Here is a 17,529-nt window from a genome sequence, read left to right as displayed (position 1 = left end):
TTGGACAGATGCAAATAAAGGGCACGGGAGCAATAAAAACCATGGGGGAACACCTAAAAACCTCATCCCTCCCCATCATCTTTTAACAAACCCCCGCAGGAGTTGGAGACTCCTCCCCAGGCAAAGGCAAAGTGTTCACCAGAATCTTGGCCTTGCATCTCATTTCTGTCCCCACAGCCCTGCAACCTCTGGAAAAAAAACATCATTCTGAGAGTACCAAGAGTACGTAGACTGAGAGTTGTAAGAAGGGGAAATTTTGATTTTAATTTGTTTTCTACTGTCTCCATTTATAAACACTGAGAAACCAAGGCTTGGCAACATAATTCAGTTTCATCTAATATGTTTTTTTTCCATCACCTGTCTCCAAATAAATACCACAAATAACCTGTAAGCAGTTTTACATAGAATAAAAGTCTGTAATAGTGTTACAAAATAATAGTGGCATTCAGTAAACGCATCCAGAAAACAAAATATGATGCAGTTAGAATTAATATCCTAAATTCATGCACAATGAAAACACATTTTCCATCAAACCTACATAATGCAGCATGTTTTTTCTACTACATCAAGGCAGAAGAGGGAGCTGGGATCCTTCACGAAAAAGAGGCCATAAGGCCATTATTGATTCTTTTCCTATCCACATGGTCGAATAAGGAATTAAAAATATTGACTTATCACTTTGTTTCTTGATTTTATTTATCTATTTATTTCTTACATAGTTGTTCAGATGCCTTTAAAATTTCTGCTTTCTTCTCCTCTGAATGACAGAGAATGAACTCTAAAGGAGGTTAGGTTAAAGCAGAGATATACCTGGAGAAGGGCTGGTAGGGATTTGGAACCAGTGAAATGTAACAGGCTCAGCAAATATTCAGGCTCAACCAGTGGGAAGGACCAGTGTATAATTAGGGACCTCTAGTCTCTCTTTCTAGCTCAGTTATGAGAAAGAAAAACAAACAAATATTAAGGACAACAACAAACTGCAACGATCTGTTATGCATTTTGCATTAACAAAGAGGTGGTTTTGTTCTCGGACAGGGAGCGGTCCCTTTAACCAATGTATAAGCAGAGTGAAGTGAAGAAGCAAAAATCTAGATTATGATTCCCTGTGGTGTTGGAATTAAGATTCAGCTTTTGGATAAACTTTCACACAGATTTCAGAAATCCCTACAGTCTTACACCTCTCTTTAATCCCTATTTTACACCGTACAGATAGCACTCAATGTATGCCAAGAACAACAAGAAATATATTTTTATGCCTTTTACACCATTCTATTTTTTTCACTTTACAGTGATTAAAATGCTATGTGCCATAAATGCTACAGAAGGGATAATCTATTCAATAAAATAAATGGAAAGAACTTTTGAAGATCAGGTATAAGATCACCCATATTTTACTGACAACTTCAAAGTCAATGAAGAAATTTCTTTTAAAAGCCAAACTTTAAACTAAAATGAGCTTTATGTTTGTGTGTGTTTTTTTGTTTTGTTCTGTTTGTTTATTTGAATGGGACATTTTGAAAATGTCATATTGATTTTTTAATAATTGGTAGGTGAGTCTGCCTGTACTGCAATAACTGTTTGCTAACTTTTTTTTTTTTTCCTTCCCCCAAAGTGTGTTTTTTCCCCCTGAAGGCAACTACCAATTATATTGTCAAAAAGTACTTACTGGAGAGGACAGCTTGGTGGGCAACACTACAATACCTATTATGCTATTACAGGCTCACATTCTGAGTTCAGGATCTGGACTTGCCAAATTCTTCCTCATCAGCACTTTGGATTCATTCTAGGGAAACTGTGCGTATACTCTAACCAAAATCCAGACCCAAACAACTAGATCAGAGAACTTAGATTAATGTGTTTGAACCTCTCACATTTAGAAAAATTTATAAATTACCCCACTGGAGAATTTGATGGTTTATGCTGGAAAATACAGTACTGTGAGGTGACCCACACAGTGCTACAGCATTTGAATAATTTCATTCCTCTTCAAGAAAACACATAAACATATGTTTAACTTTAATCATAGATCATCTTACTGCTTTCATCTGGACCTAATCATTAACCATAAACACGTGCTTAAATGCTTCACTGAAAAAGGATGAGATTACTCACACACTTACAGTTAATTGTATGCTTAGATGTTACAGTGGCCTCTTGGCAGGCTACGCTATGTGCTGTGCCTGTTCAAAGCAGAAGCAAGCTGTAATGCCCTACAGCAAAGCCTATGATTATGGCCTTCTTTCCTATCTCTAGTAAGTTGTGTGGAGTAGGTTGTGTACGACCAACTCTGCAGGGAGCTCTCCAGTGAGAGCTGGACAAAAAAAATCCCATAAAAAAAAAATAATAAAATAAAAGTACCCCTAGTAAATTGATCCATTTCCAATACATTTTCTAATACTGAAAATGACTTATTTCCCAATAAGAATACTGATTAAAGTTAATAGTTATTATTAAGTCTACTTTTTTGATGCCAAGATTAAGCTAGTCTAATAAAGTATTATGGAAACTGCATAACCATGCTTTTGGTATATACAAAGACACTGTCTTCAGCAACGGCACTGGAGATGCTGTCTGTATGCCACTTCTACTTCTTAACATGTGATATTTGTGGCCATCATGACTACTTGTGTGACTGCTTCCTTAGAATTTCAAAATTAAAACAGACTGAGCTCATAGCAGAAAGCTGAAATCAGTTTCCAGGAACCAAATTCAGTTGAAAATATCTATCAAATATGAAGTCCTTCTGCTTGGAATAAAAATGGTGTTATAGAAGGACTAAACTAGTCTCTTCTAAATCTCCCATGATTTCATATTCAGTCATGTCAAATTGTTTAATCCAGTAAAAGGCTGGTTACCAGCACAGGGATAGTCAAATATATGAGCACTTTAAGAAGAAAATAGGATCTGTAAAACTAATAGATATCAACACCATAACACAGCTGTTTGGTTTGTAGCCACTTACAGAGCACTGCATTTAGCAAATAAGCCACTTGTCATAGCTGTTCATGCACTTACTGAAGTATTCCTCCTAACTGGATTGCTGTACTGTAATGCATTGGTGTGCTGTCATGATTTTGTACAGCTGGGCAAGTAAATAGGCTTTGATAAATGCTAACACTTGTTATGAAAACAAACATCACTTGTCCCAGGGAGCAATAACTCTGGATTATGTCCATCACTTGGAAAAGACTTCCACCTACTGTCCTACACTTCTGTCACAGTTACTGAAGAATCCACTAACTACTTCATAATGCCTCTGCAATTACAATGCTCTTCATTTTACAATATCAAAGCACAAAAGAAAAAAAAAAAGTATGCACCTTAAAAGGCAATGCATTTTGAGTACCTATTTTACATTTATTAAACCAAAACTCTTTTTCAGCATCTACATTGATGTCAATAGTTTTGTTCTTGTAGTTAATCTCATTTCTAAAATCAGTTACAGTTCTTACAGAGTAGATTACCTTCAAACATAAACCTTCAGTTTAAAACTAGGTAGTAATCCAGAATTAGTTTTAGTTTGATCATTTGGTTGTTTCTTGATATTTAAAGAATACACAAAATCTAATGGGCAGTTTTTATCTGCACAGTTCTCTAGTCACCTGAATCAGCCTGGCTTGCAGAGGAAAAATGTAGAAATGGCAGAGTTAAGAATTTAAGTGTATGGGGGGCTGAGGAATAAAACAAAACAGCTTCACTCCCTTACCTCCAAATTTTAAAACAGTGATGCCATATATATTAGCTCCTAAAGTAAGAAAGACATTTCAATTCTAAGCTGGGCAGTGTATTGTTAAAGGTTACAGGTTACACTAGATGATCTTAAGAGGTCTTCTCCAACCTGAAAAATTCATGATTCTATGATTTAAATTTGCTTTAAAAATGTCTGTATAGGTTCACCCATGTCATGATGTTACCACTTTCTTAAGATTTGGTTGCTTCCATACCATCATCTTTGGCAATCCCAGCAGGAAGATTAAGCAATGAATAGACACAAACAGAACCTACAGCATCTTTGGGGGTCTTGTAAGTCTAAAGCTTTTAAGTAACATTAGCATCATGGTGAGGGAAGCCTGAACTGCCTTTAGCTTTATCCTATTTAGCACCACAGTTGTTTGTAAATAGGATCTCAAGAGAGAACGAGTTGTGTTAGGTTCTAAAAATAAAGAAAGGGCATAACTGAGAAAAGGGGAATATCATCTCTTGGAATAGCCGTAGGACACAAAAAGGATGGAGTATAATTTCAACATACGGACAGACTCCAGCTGGGAGTAACTAGTAGGAGAGTCTTATTAGTGGAAAGGAATAAAAAATAGTAATTAGTTTGATTCTGCCTGAAATAAGAGCAGAGTGCAGCAGCACAGACAACGGCTGTGTGTGGCATCAAAAGCCATGAGTCGGGACATGGCGATGCTGCTGTAACCCACTGGGAGACACGCATGGCTGGGAGGTGATCTAAGCAGACAGCACTGCCAGGATCTTTAGGGTGGGCATCCAGCATAAACATCTTAAATCTAGACTCCACTTTATTCTCAGTTATATAAAAGACACAAGTGGGTAATTCCAAGCAAACCACTGATCCCACTAGGGGGAAAAAATAAGTCTGGACACAGACTATAAACTAAGATGTTGTAACTTATCCTCACAAATTTTGCCATACAAAAAAAAAATAATAAAAAGATAAAAAAAATACACAACTACATTTTCAAATTATTCTACTTGTGAAAAGACAGGTGTGGCTCAGCAGTACTTTTCAAAATGTTATAGCAAAGGTGAAAAAACACTATCCACAATTCCTTCTTGCTAACGCTTTAGTAAAATTCTTGCTCCTTAGACATGTGCAAATGCTTCAATCTCCCTAAAAATCCTTCAGATTAGTTTATTCTTAAATAGCATTATTGTTTGCAAAAACTATACGCATTTAGATTTAAAATAACAAAGAAATTAATTATTTTTCTGAAATAATTTAAAATGGTTTAGAGACAAAGACGTAAATTACTGACAGAGAAGTAAATTACTTATTGTAACTTTTAAGTCCTACAATTAACCTAATGTAATTTGTCATTACCAAGTGTGAGGTACATATTTTCCACTGATTTCATGTAATACAAATATTTGTTAGTCTTTTGGGCTAGATAACTTACTTATTTGGATAAGTAAGTATTGCTAAAAGCATAAACATAAACTACTGGTTCTGTCATCTCCCAGTTTTGGCCAAAAATAAACAGATACAGTAGTATAAAAATGACAGCTCTGTGAGTCCAGGCTCACTTGAAAGATTTTAAAGCACACATCTTGAACTTAACTTAGTCACTGATGATTCAGACAGATGTCTGGCATGGGATCAGCTTAACTATCTTAAGTTCAATTTTGATTCCTAGTAACAGCTCAAATAGAAATTATTGATAGAAGACTGATAAAGCTCAGAAGATCGATTATCATGAAAATTAAATGCAATTTACTTTGACTATTATCATAAGCTCCTGTGAACAACTCTTAGAGGTCCCTGTTTACCTAATGAAATACACTGCATTTTCTGGCATAAAAACAACCAAAATTTCATTTAAATATATACAGGTTCTTCCAGATCTGTCAAAAATGATTTTTAAAAGTTAAGGATTTACATAAGGAATTGTAAAGCCTTGTTTATTAAACAAACAAACAAGCAACAACAAGAAGAAAAGAGTTGGATGGTGGAAAAAGGTAACCCTCTCACTTGCTTTTCTGTCACATCTGTGCCTTACCTTTATACAACAGCACAAACACTTGTCACCCACAGGACTCCATTACGGGTACATAATGTACAGCACTCTGGTTTCTGCTGTATTATGGTTTGAGGTTTAGTAGGCTTACAGTTTCATTTCATCAACTGCATTTTTAAACGAATTACATGGATCCTTACAGAACACCGATAGCATTTGTTGTATACATCTGTTTTTCAGAGACAAAGCAGCTCTATTTGTAACTCACACTGCATCTGCCTGGTATCACCACTCACATGACTTGTTACTTTCAGATGCTTTGTTCATGCTTTCTCTTTTCCTGATGTTTAAACATGCAAATGAAGAAAGCACTTCCACATTTCAGACATCTCTCCAAATCCAATGGGACAACAAAGTGTGTGTCTGCTAATGATGACAATCCCAAATGGACTGAAGCTCCAGGCTCAGGTAGGATGCTCTTGCAGCATACGTACATAAGGATCGTACCAACAGAACTTTTTGCTTCACTTGCTGCAGCCAAACAAACAAGCTCTTCATGGCATGTAAGCTAAAAGCCTTGCTCCAGTCCTTTGGCATTTGTAAGCACACAGTCAAGAAGGTAAGGACATGAAGTATTCATCAGAATAAGTATTGAAATCTGGCTGACTTTGCTAAGCAGTGAAATTTTAACTTCTAGATAAAATGTATTACTTATCAGCTCCTCTACTCAGCCCATGCTTCCTGTGAGATACAGACCAGACCAGCAAGACGAAGTCCTTTACCTGGTGAGGATAAAGAGCAACTTTGATCTCCAGCATCAGATCAAGGCTGCCCAGACAGCAATTACTCTGAGGTAGGTGGTATCAAGTTCTGTTCTTCTATTTAGAGAAAACCTTCATAGGTGAAAACAGCAAACTGCCAACTGATGAACAGGACAAATAATTTTCTCTGAAATACCTCATTCTAAAAGTTTATGTTGGCCCAAACAGATTAGATAAAATGCAAATTGCTAAATAGAAAATAACAACCCTGAAAAAATTCTTAAAATCAAATAAGGGTTAAAGTTTGATTACTTAGACGAAAGCTACATTTTTTATACTTATTAGGTGATCAAAAATTGAATTATATTGATAATTTTATACTTCTTGCAATGTTAGAAATGTTGGTGAGCTTCTAGAAGCTTCTCTCTCCTGAGGACAGGCAGCTGCAGGCTGGGTGCAGAGGTACCCACCAGCCCTGCTGCAAGCCACTGCAAGGGTCTTTATTGGATCAGGGGACACGCTACTCAACTCCAGTTCTGGTGTAGTCTGTATCTTCTCTTGATGCAGCAAGTGTTTCTCACTCTGGAAAACAGGTTAGAAGAAACACTCTGGGAAACACGTTCCACTCTGGGAAACACACGTCCACCAGAAGGCTAGTTCACGTGACTTCTCTAAGTGAGAACCTGATATCTTATTGCTTGCATGGGATGATGGAAACATGTAAAGCATAATTTACGAGAGTATACATTTAATAGCATCTTTGATAGTTACTACTTAATCAGAATAATGCAATCAGTCTAAGAAATTTAAAAAACAGGTAACACTGCTAAACTGGTAAAATATCATTTTCTCCAGTCCAATAAAGATACCTACAAGTACTTTTTTTGGTCAAGTAAAATTACAATTAAAAAACAAAAACAAAAACAAAAACAAACAAACAAACAAACAATGAACAATGAACAAGAGAACAGAAATTCTGGTGCCATAAAAAGGAGTTAAACCTGGCATGAGAGAAGCACCTTAAGTCTCTAAAAAAGCACAGTTTACTTCATAATTCTATGATTCTGGTTGGCAGAGCTTCTGAATATGAAGACAATTTTCAACAGGTTTGCAAATCTCTGAGGTATTATTCAAATATGGCAAAAGAAGGCCACAACAAACTATCATGTCAACTCTATTAGAAGTTCTTTGCTCTTTATCTTTTAATATGGTAAATTCTACTCTGTGCAAATATCTGTTTTGGAATTAGTTTGTCATAGCATAAGGAGAATCTTCTATGTTACCTTGTGCAGTGCAGGACACTGGAAGCACAGCCAAAATTCAGACCTGTGAATGAATTTTTCACTTAAAATGTCTTTCAGCTCTGTTGATTGGAAACAAAATTATGCACTCTCCATCACTTTGCTGTACTAAGCATTCATCTGTTACACTGGTGTCAGCAGTACTGCACTTTTACTCCTTTCCTATTTCTTTTGTATGTAAATCTCCAGAATAATGAACTATAAGCTGTCACGTTGTTCAAAAAATCTCCACCAGACATGAAATGTGTTTATCCTGACCAGGCATGTTTTATCAGGACTGTTGCCTTAGAAGCTTTGCTTAAAAACTCAGATTGCTCTAAACCAGATGCAACTGTCCTGTGCCAGATGTTGCAGAGGCTATCGGGCACATCTTATCCCATACAGTACACCGCCTTGAGCGAAAACATTGTTTCTTCAAATCACTGGCTCAGTCTAATTATTATAGCTTGATTAAAACTTCTGTCCTTATTCATCAGGACTGGGCTGCTAATATGAACTATGCAGACAGAAATTTGTACCCTGCCTCCAAGGGGATAATGTCCCACTATTGTCTTCATGAATTTTTGAAATTGGTGATCCACTTCTACAGTTCAGCTATTTTTTTTGGCTCACCTCTTCAGGGCCTAATTCTAAGCACGCACAGGTGAAATGCTATCGGTGCGTGAATCTGACCTGGAAAAGTAGGCAGCATTACGTCAGATTGGTTTGGCAAGCTGCAGAGATTCTTCATGCTTCACTTCTACCAATAAATCAGAGTTTATTTAGATACCTCCGTATTTAAATACTGCCGCTGCTCATGTTGAGATCAATCTCATGTTAACATAACATTTTTCCTTCCCCCGGAACATTATGGCACCCCTTGCAAGCCAGGCACTCCTCCGCAGGGCGCTCCTGACTGTGTTCAGTCCAAAAGTGTTTACAAGTGGCTTTACAAAGCATGCAAGGGAATTGCTAACCCACCACTGGAATGCAGAAATCTCTCAGGTGAAACAGAGCAATTACTTAGGAGTGCCCAACTCACTCTATTTATCAAAGCTAATTATTTGAGGTATTAACTGATGTTTCACAAGGTGATTCACAGTTCTTTCAGAGCTGTAATTAAAACCATAGCTCTGGGCTGAGTTAGAGTATCAAGGCCATGCCCTGCCCTTGTACCTGTGCTTCCAGGAGAGGCAAACAGGCAAATACAAATACACACAACACACTCAATCTATATTTAATATATTTTTCTGGAGGCCGGATCAACAGTGTGTTGAATCCATTTGCGGTTTGCTTCTCCCAGAGAAAATTAGACATTGTTAGAAAAATAACAGTGAAAATTCAGCTTATTTATTTAAACACTAAAAGAGGTCATTCCTCAGGAGGTTTCCATAGCAACTGTGCCTGTCAAAGGCTGCTGAGGAAGGTGCTGGTTGACTCCTGGCCTTGCCAAGGGAGCCAGCCCATGCCAGTGCCCATGCGCACCTGAGGCTGAGCAGCCCCTCTCCGATTCAGCTCTGATGCAGCCACACCCAGAGGGAAAACTGCTGCCTCCTAAGCTCATCCCAAGAGGACTTCACGTACAGCATTTCCTTCTGGTGGTGGGCTAGGCTTGTCCTGATGGTAGAGAATGATCAACAACCAAGCTCTGGCCTGAGAGTCCATAGGTGGTCTGAACAGACCGCAAGAGTTTAGAGCGGCGCTTAATATTTCCCAGCTGGCCTGGGGAATTATGCACATTCGCTCTTTTCGTTCAGTACTACTGAAGCCCATGCAGCATATTATTACTTCTGATTTGTTGTATCTAAGCTTGAACCCAGCCCCTGATAATAAAAGGACAAGTTGCTAATCCGCTGCATCACACAGTTGTTATCACCTGACAATTTTATATTCATTCTTTATTGATTCTTGTGCCAGAAATATTCTCTGATTTTTAAATTACACACGTACTAGAAAGGGCTCAGCCTTATCTCTCTGCCTTTGGCTGGGTACAAGAAAGCTATATGGATTTTTTTTTTATTTTATTTTTTTTAAGGATGATAGTACAAAGAGGCATGCTGACAACATGATTTAGATCTCTTTAGAACCAGCAAGTAAATTCGTAACAAGTTCATCTTATCTACTAGCATAAAGAGGGAGTGGGAGAACACTCGCGTTACTGGAAGGATGCAGTTTGCAGAATGACACAGCATCTTATTTAAGATGTTATTCTTTCTGAAAGACATACTCGTGTTTCTTCTGTCATCTACACAAAAGCTTCAAAAAAGACAAGCTTATTTATTAAGTGTGTGTATTAAAACCAAATGAAACAAAAAGCAGAGAAGCAGGCTACAAAACCCAGCTTCCTCTGTTACAAAACCACAGTGCGAGCCATCAGGAGCAGCAGCACTGAAACAGTTTGGCCATAGTGACAGAGCAGAGAATGTGTCCTTATGTAATCCAGTATTTGTCCAGTGTCTTTACTGGTACCTTCATGTCTCCTGCAGATTAAAATTCAAACCACTCAGTACTACAACAGCCAATTTCTCAGCAGACGCGTAAGTGAAGCTTCGAGGATTTGAAGGTGCCCCAACTGCCTTCAGCCAGATGCTGGAAACCTCTGCAAAAAGTTAGTGGGAAAATCTGCCCTGCACAAGCTTTAAGTGTCATCTAATAGTTCCTAATGCATTTTTCTCTTGAATTCCTTTTCCTTTATTCTTCTGACAGAAACAAGCTCAACATCCCCTGGACACACAAAGCCCTTCCAGTACAGTTCAAGTTTTCAGCCCCATCAACATTTCTCTATAATTATAGTACAAATCTCGCCCTTTACCATTATGCAAAGATTAAGCACTCCAAGGAGCAGCACTCAGTACAGGTCACACAGTTAACATCTGGATCCTGTTCTAATTGCCATGATGGTAACCCAATGTATAATTCATATTGCGAAGCAGCGAGGGAGCCTCACAAACGTGGCAGTACCAGTTCCCTTGCAGCTTCACAGCTCTCTTTGGAGCAGCTCTGTCATTTGTGCTCATCAAGAGTCAGGGAAGTTCACGGCCAAATCAATAAAAAACATGTCCTAAACCTCTATAGCCTGGGCAGAAATAGCCACATCAATAAAGAAAATCAATTCTTCTTTCTGTAGTTGCATAGGATTAGCATCAAGGAAGACTGGTATTTATAAAAAGATTAGCATGTTTCCTCTCAGAAGTCTTTGGAAGTACCAGAAAGTATCTATTTTTACAAATCCTTTTCTTGAAAACCTCACTCCTTCTTAACCTCTGTGATTTTCACATATTTTTAGTACTATGACCGTATAAAATGCAAAGTTCTTTCTATGCTAGCACTCTTTATCGAAAGAAACAGCAGCTGATAGCTTTCCGCTTTTTCACCAAACTAAACATCCCTGCCTAACAAAACCTAAGGTAGCATTCCCAGCAAATAGGGTGCCTTGTATGCCCCAATTTGCACAGCACTCATGCACACAAACAGTGCCCACATCCCTGCTCAGAGGAGGGCTGCTGGGCATGCACGTGGCTGGAGACACAGCCTCCCCAGACACTGGGTACAGTCATCATGGGCTTTCACATGAGCTACCATGTTTTCTTCTGCCACAAAGCCTACCATTTGTGGGCCTAGATTTCTAGGTGACATCTGCATAGCTTTGCTTAAACAGGAGAGAGAAAACTGGAAGTTGTCCAACAGAAACAGGTAAACAGTGAAACTACTGTTAATATAGCTGTATTAAAAAAGAGGTGTGCTATCAGAATTAGGAATTCCTGCTCATCTGGCTAGAAAGCACTAAGGAGAACTTTTGGCATGGCAGTAGAAAACAGTAACAAAAGAAAAATACTTTCTTGAGTTGAAATATCATTTCAGTAAGACCCTTAATTTTACTCAACTCTGTTCTGTATAGAGAAGCATCTACATAGTGCAGCATTACATCCTGAAGAAAGCTTACAGGGTAATTAAGGAACAATGAAAGCACTACCATGTGACTGAAAAGAGATGCATTTCATCTTGCAGACACCACTCTGCAGCCTGGGTTGTGCACAGATTCCAGCAGCACAAACCACTGGGGCCACCAGAGTAGTCCTTCTCCTGCATGGACGCAGAGTACAAACCGTCTGCGGCAATATTTCCAGGATGGAGACAGCAACATCTCCCCGGCTTGCTGTCCTAATGAACCACATCCTCACAGAACTGACTGCTGTGCAACATCACACTTCAACCAGCTGAAATCCCTGTTTGCTTTTCTTTTCTCTCCAAAAAACAGAACATGCAATGTCCTTCACTCTCCTCCTTGCCACGTTTGCTCCTCAGTTTGAAATTTTCCTTTATGGGAATTTCATGACTGCAGACACCCCCACACACACACCTTCTGCAAGTAGATTATTTTAACTGATATTTATACAGGTAGTGACTTAATATTTTCTCTTATACTTTCTGCTAATCGTGGTTGTAAATTGTAAGATGGTAGTTAGCACTGTTTTCTAGAAGAACTCTATCAGGCATTAACAGCCCAAAGACACAAAAGAAATTCATTGTCAGAAGGTGCCACCAAAACCCAGTATTTTTAGAAATTTTCATTGATGGTATTTTAAAGCATCTGAATGGTATATGTACATATACCGTTGGATTATGGATGTTTTTTTTTTTTATATGGATGTCATTATAAAGTCCATAATAATATAAGGTGATAGAAAATACATGTAATTTGATCCAATGTACTTTAGTGCATCTTAGGCAGCATGATTTATCTCATAATTTGAGATACGTTATCCAAATGCAAAATGCTTTTAATATGTTTATATTTTGTGTTTCCTTTATTGAAAATGTTGCATACAATTAAATTAAAACCAAAGCAAACAAAAAAAAAATCACCACAAAGAAGACACAATATTGGTCTCAAAGATTCCTAAAAGCACTTGCAGAATATCCCAGGTCTCAACATAGTTTACTTCAATGGGAGGTACTGTTATCAAGACATATTACAGCTCCCAGAATAACTTTGTCATGTGCTTGCTAAGAAGAGAAAAAGCAAACCACGTAACAAAGAATGGGTCTTTACAGTTAACTGAACCCAGTGATAACACGAACTGGATTGAAGCAGCTGGGAGACTGCAGTATGCGGACACAAATCTGAAGGGGAAGCTGGCTGTGGTATTGACTGGACAGAATAAAAATTAGTTCAGGAGCTTATACTGTCATGGAGCTGATGGAGTCCAGGGAGGTAACAGAAAACAAAAGCAAGGCTGTCCTGACCTAAAGACACAAGGCGCCCAAACACAACACAGGGCAACATCTAAGATCTCATAAGATCTCAATTGCTGATTTGCTAACTTGTAGTAGACATTTGAATTAATTTAAGTTTTCTCCAATTGCAGATGATCAAGTCAGACCCTAGATGACTTGGTGGCATTGCCTATCAATATATTTGCTTTTTGAAGTGTCACAGTAAGCCGCAATAGCTCTTTGTCCTCTCTGTAGTGATGCTCTTTTTTGCTCTTTAAAAAACAAGTAATGAGTGGACTGAAAGCATTTTGACAGCTGGCTGGCCAAACTGACAACTGCAAAGGCCCTCAGCTGATGGGCAGCATGTAAACCCCCAGGCAGCTTGGTATAATGCACTGATGGTACAAACCCACTCTGTGGTTCTCAGCAAGCAATGCACCTCAAAACACAAACACGGTTTTGTAAACTGCAAGATTTTCATCAAGGTACAGGATAAGTACCCTGGGATTGATCAGCAGTGAATATAAACATATATTTCCAAGTCAGTATAGCTTGGCTGAAATAAACCCAAAGACCTAATTTTGAACAATTTACAACAAAATTACACCAGAAATACCAGAAAAACAGATATTCTCTCATCCTTCCCCATTTAAAGAAAAATAACAGAAATTATAGACTTGTAACGCTATAACAGGAAAGCAAGGATTGCTTTTTAAGAGTGCAAAATACATCTATTCATCATTTCTTTTCTATTTTTAAAGGAAGTATTTAATGACCATGCCTTTTCTTCAGCTTTCTTCTTCTTTGCTCATACCATCTTTCACCAAAAAAGATCTAAGTTCATAAACAACTATTTCCAGCAATTTCAAAACAATTTTTAAAAGTGTTATAGGATGCTCATGAAGCATAGCATTCACAAAACACCCTTCTTCCAAGTCTCCTTAATTTATAAATGGAATCAACAGGAGTCTGATTAATTAATATTTAGGGCACAGTGTTTTGTTTATCAAAGAAACAACTCTTTTTCTAAGCTCCTCATCTCATAATTCTCAGAAAGTGCTTGTAGCTTCAATATTTAATGTCAGAAAGAAGGAGACAGAGTTATAAAATAACCACCACTTCATTACTCATTCCATGAGTGTATCCAATGAAGACATAGCGATGTACATGGTAAATAATGAAGAGAACAACTGGCATTGCATTCCCTGAATTAGAATAGTTCTTGTTGTAAAAACAATTTAGTTTTCACCTCTGGCAATCGCACTTCAAAACTGGTTGGGATCAAAGATAAAACCGAATATAGCAGTGATATCTAGTCTTCTCAGTCTCCCACAGATATTAGCTCATTAGAAATCATGGGAAAATATTAAAACTCTTTAATATTCTGACAGCAGTTAAATTGTGACATTTCCTATGTCAAAACCAAGAGTCAACAAACACCCACTGCTACTTGTAATGAAGTAGACCTCTATTAATAATGGTAACAAGATAAGAAAAACTTTACTCCTGAGCAGAAACATTTCCATAGGCTGACTTTGTCATTGTGGAACAATGCTTATCAAAAATGTATCCAGAAATATCTTCACACTGCAGTTGCTGCTGACTGTAGCTGTATACTCAGAACAGCCATGACCTCACAAAGCTGTGGAGTTGACTTAATACTTGCATAGTTAAAAGACGGAGGACTTGAGAATTTTGTACAAGGTACAGGCAATGGTACAGCCATTTCATATTTTTAGACAATGTATTCACGAATATAATGATTACAAGCACACTTCCATGAATTAAAATGAATATTCTTATTTAAAGAATTTGTCTTTTTAAATTACCAAAAAGCTTAGGAATTTGCTAATATTGCAAAAACTTATATGGACAGACTATCAGCAGAAGCTGACAAGGTAAGAGCGAAGACATTAAAGGACATAAAACATCTGAGTTCCACTGCTAGAATAAACAACACAGAGATAGATTAAATCAAATATGAAATTTAATGGACAGCAATGCACAAATTCCCAGGTGGAGCTTTTCCCAAAACAAGAAATGGCTCTAGGACTGGCTTCACTATGGCTTCACTAACTCCCAACTGGTGGACAATGGTGCATGGCAACAAAAGGAGAGATAGTGCTCATAAAGGGAAATAGGGTATGTTTGACTGTACATAAGTTAAACAAACAAACAAATAAAAGTCACTTTGAGGCTAGTGAAGCACTGGAACATGTTGCCAGAGAGGCCGTGCTATTTCCACCTCCTGAGGTTTTCAAGGCACGACTAGACAAAACTCTAAGAAGCCAGCTCTGAATTCAATGCTGTTCTTGCTAAGGTGCAAGCTTTGACTAGATGGCCTCATGCTTCCATTCTGCCTTAAATAAATTAGTGACAATTTACTTTTACTGAGCATTATATTGTAAAATATATTTTCAAAAAAACAACTCTCTATTGAGAGTCATAATTGCCTTAGAATTTCGGAGTAAAAAGAAAATACATTCCCTCTCTATAGTATTCTCTTACTGTAAAATCTGTCTATATATAGAATACACATAAATATTCTAGAATCATCAATGAAAGAAAAAAGACCTTATAAAACAGGATAACACGTTCTATGGACAGTATCTATCTTTGAACACCTAACCTCACCCAGGAAACAAAACCTGACAGGCTTAAAAAAATGCTTTTTCATTTTTTATAGGAATAAAATAATGGGCCTCAAAAACATTACCATATTACCCAAGACTGTGATAAATAAAAAAAAAAGGACAAATATAGGTACTAGGCTAATTTTTTTAGAAATATTTAAAAAAAAGTTGTTTGACTTTTATATAGCATTTACATTTTTGACATGCTGATGTCTTACAAATTCACGCTGAGGGTTTTTGGAAAAGCTACAGAAGCACCAAGGACTAGGAGAGAAACAGACAACTGTATTCTGCACAGCCATCGATGCTGTGGTCAAAAAAATGGTCAAAACATCAACAAAAGCTCCTGCAATTCTCAATGAACGTAAGTTATAGCAACTCTTCTAACGAGACCATGTTGTTGTTTTTGTCTCTAGCATTTTATTATTATTCGCATGCCAGACAACAACATCCATAGCACAGGGGAGCTCTAGGCAGGTCAGTGTGGTAGCCAAAACTCTTTTTCTAGCCACAAGCCATTTAGCCACACCAGTAAGAACCTTTCCAAATGCCATGACACTGAGGCCTGATGTATATGGTGACGTGGCTGACTTAAATCATTTATATATGCAATAATAGGGCCTAATTATTTCTATGGTAAGTATCCCCAAAATCAGGTCATCATCCAGCCTCTGTACAGATGCAAATAACGTCATTTTTTTCTTCACAGAAACTCTGCATCATGGTAAAACAATTGACTGTAGATGGAGCGGATCAGCTAAGCAAAATGGCTTTGAGAACAACAATATTTATTTAGATTGAAAGGAGTAGGATTGAAAGGTATATGGTCCAATTACTGCCCACTCAATTTATGCAGCTATAACTCTTACCCACATTTTACTTGGCACATGCACAACACTTGCAAAATCCAAAATTCAGTGTTTTCACTGGTAACAAACATTTTACCAGATGGTCACTTAATCAAATGTACTTGCTCACCAACACAGAAACTTTGCAACTACTATCACATTTTTATAACATTGACGCATTTATAAATCCAAAAGCTGTTCCAGTTCTTTTTATAAAGTCTAATATTGTATAATTAATACTGCAATGGAATTCCCAGTTTTTAAGAGAGTAATGTGACACATTTTGGTTTAGAACTTTTTCACTCTACAGTTAAAGATTTTTAAGTCTGAATGCATTAGAGAAAATAACCAATGTCTGCAGATTTCATTTTGCTATAGAGAGATTTGGAATACTAAAGAGTTCAACAGAAATTTTAAACTGGCAAACTGCATACATCAGTGGCTATACCTCCAAACAAGAATTTGCCAGTCCTAAGCCCTTCTGCCCACTGCTGTTCTACACTGTTCCCATTCTGCAAACCTCAAGTGTAGGAGTGGAAATTAATTTTTAGGGCAATACTCCAGATCAACGTATTTAGGCAGACAGACTCTGATCCTACCAAAGCAGAACTCCCCCAGCACATTAGAGCTGTCCGGCACGGCTCACGCTGAAGCACCAGAAAGCTGACAGTCTTAAAGCTAATCACAAAACTTCCGAGACTGCTGAGACAAAGGATCTGCCATGTCCAGACTAAAAGGCCAGACACTCAGCAGATCAACTGAAACAGCAAATCTAGCTGTAGTCAAAACCTTGTCTTTTCTACAGGACTTTATCAGTGAAGCAGGAAATATCTTTGTTATTCTGTCACTCAGCCCTCCTCCTTTTGAAACATGCTACCTCCTGGTTATGCTGAAGACACCTAAGAGTTAGATTGAGTGACCAAACAGGAGAAATCCAGTAGTCTGGTGAGAGCACTGACTGGAGCAGACAGTCTTCACTGATGAGAATAAGAGGGAAGATGCTGTAAACTGTCTTTCCTCAGAAACAAAGGAAAGAAAGAGGAAACAAAGAACAAAATAAAGTTTAATCTGGTTCCTAATGCACACATAGT

General features: G+C 37.7%; 1 protein-coding gene across 1 annotated transcript in view; it reads right to left on the bottom strand.

The window, feature by feature from the left end:
* The window catches only part of NRG3 (neuregulin 3), a 406,497-nt gene that overhangs the window by 311,139 nt on the left and 77,829 nt on the right, over positions 1-17,529 (bottom strand). The gene's annotated exons all lie outside the window — the stretch shown is intronic.

The sequence above is a fragment of the Aythya marila genome, assembly GCF_965140915.1.
Source record: "Aythya marila genome assembly, chromosome: 7".
Lineage (NCBI taxonomy): Eukaryota > Metazoa > Chordata > Aves > Anseriformes > Anatidae > Aythya > Aythya marila.
Note: the sequence above shows the minus strand (reverse complement) of the source record. Positions and strands in the feature narration are given on the sequence as shown.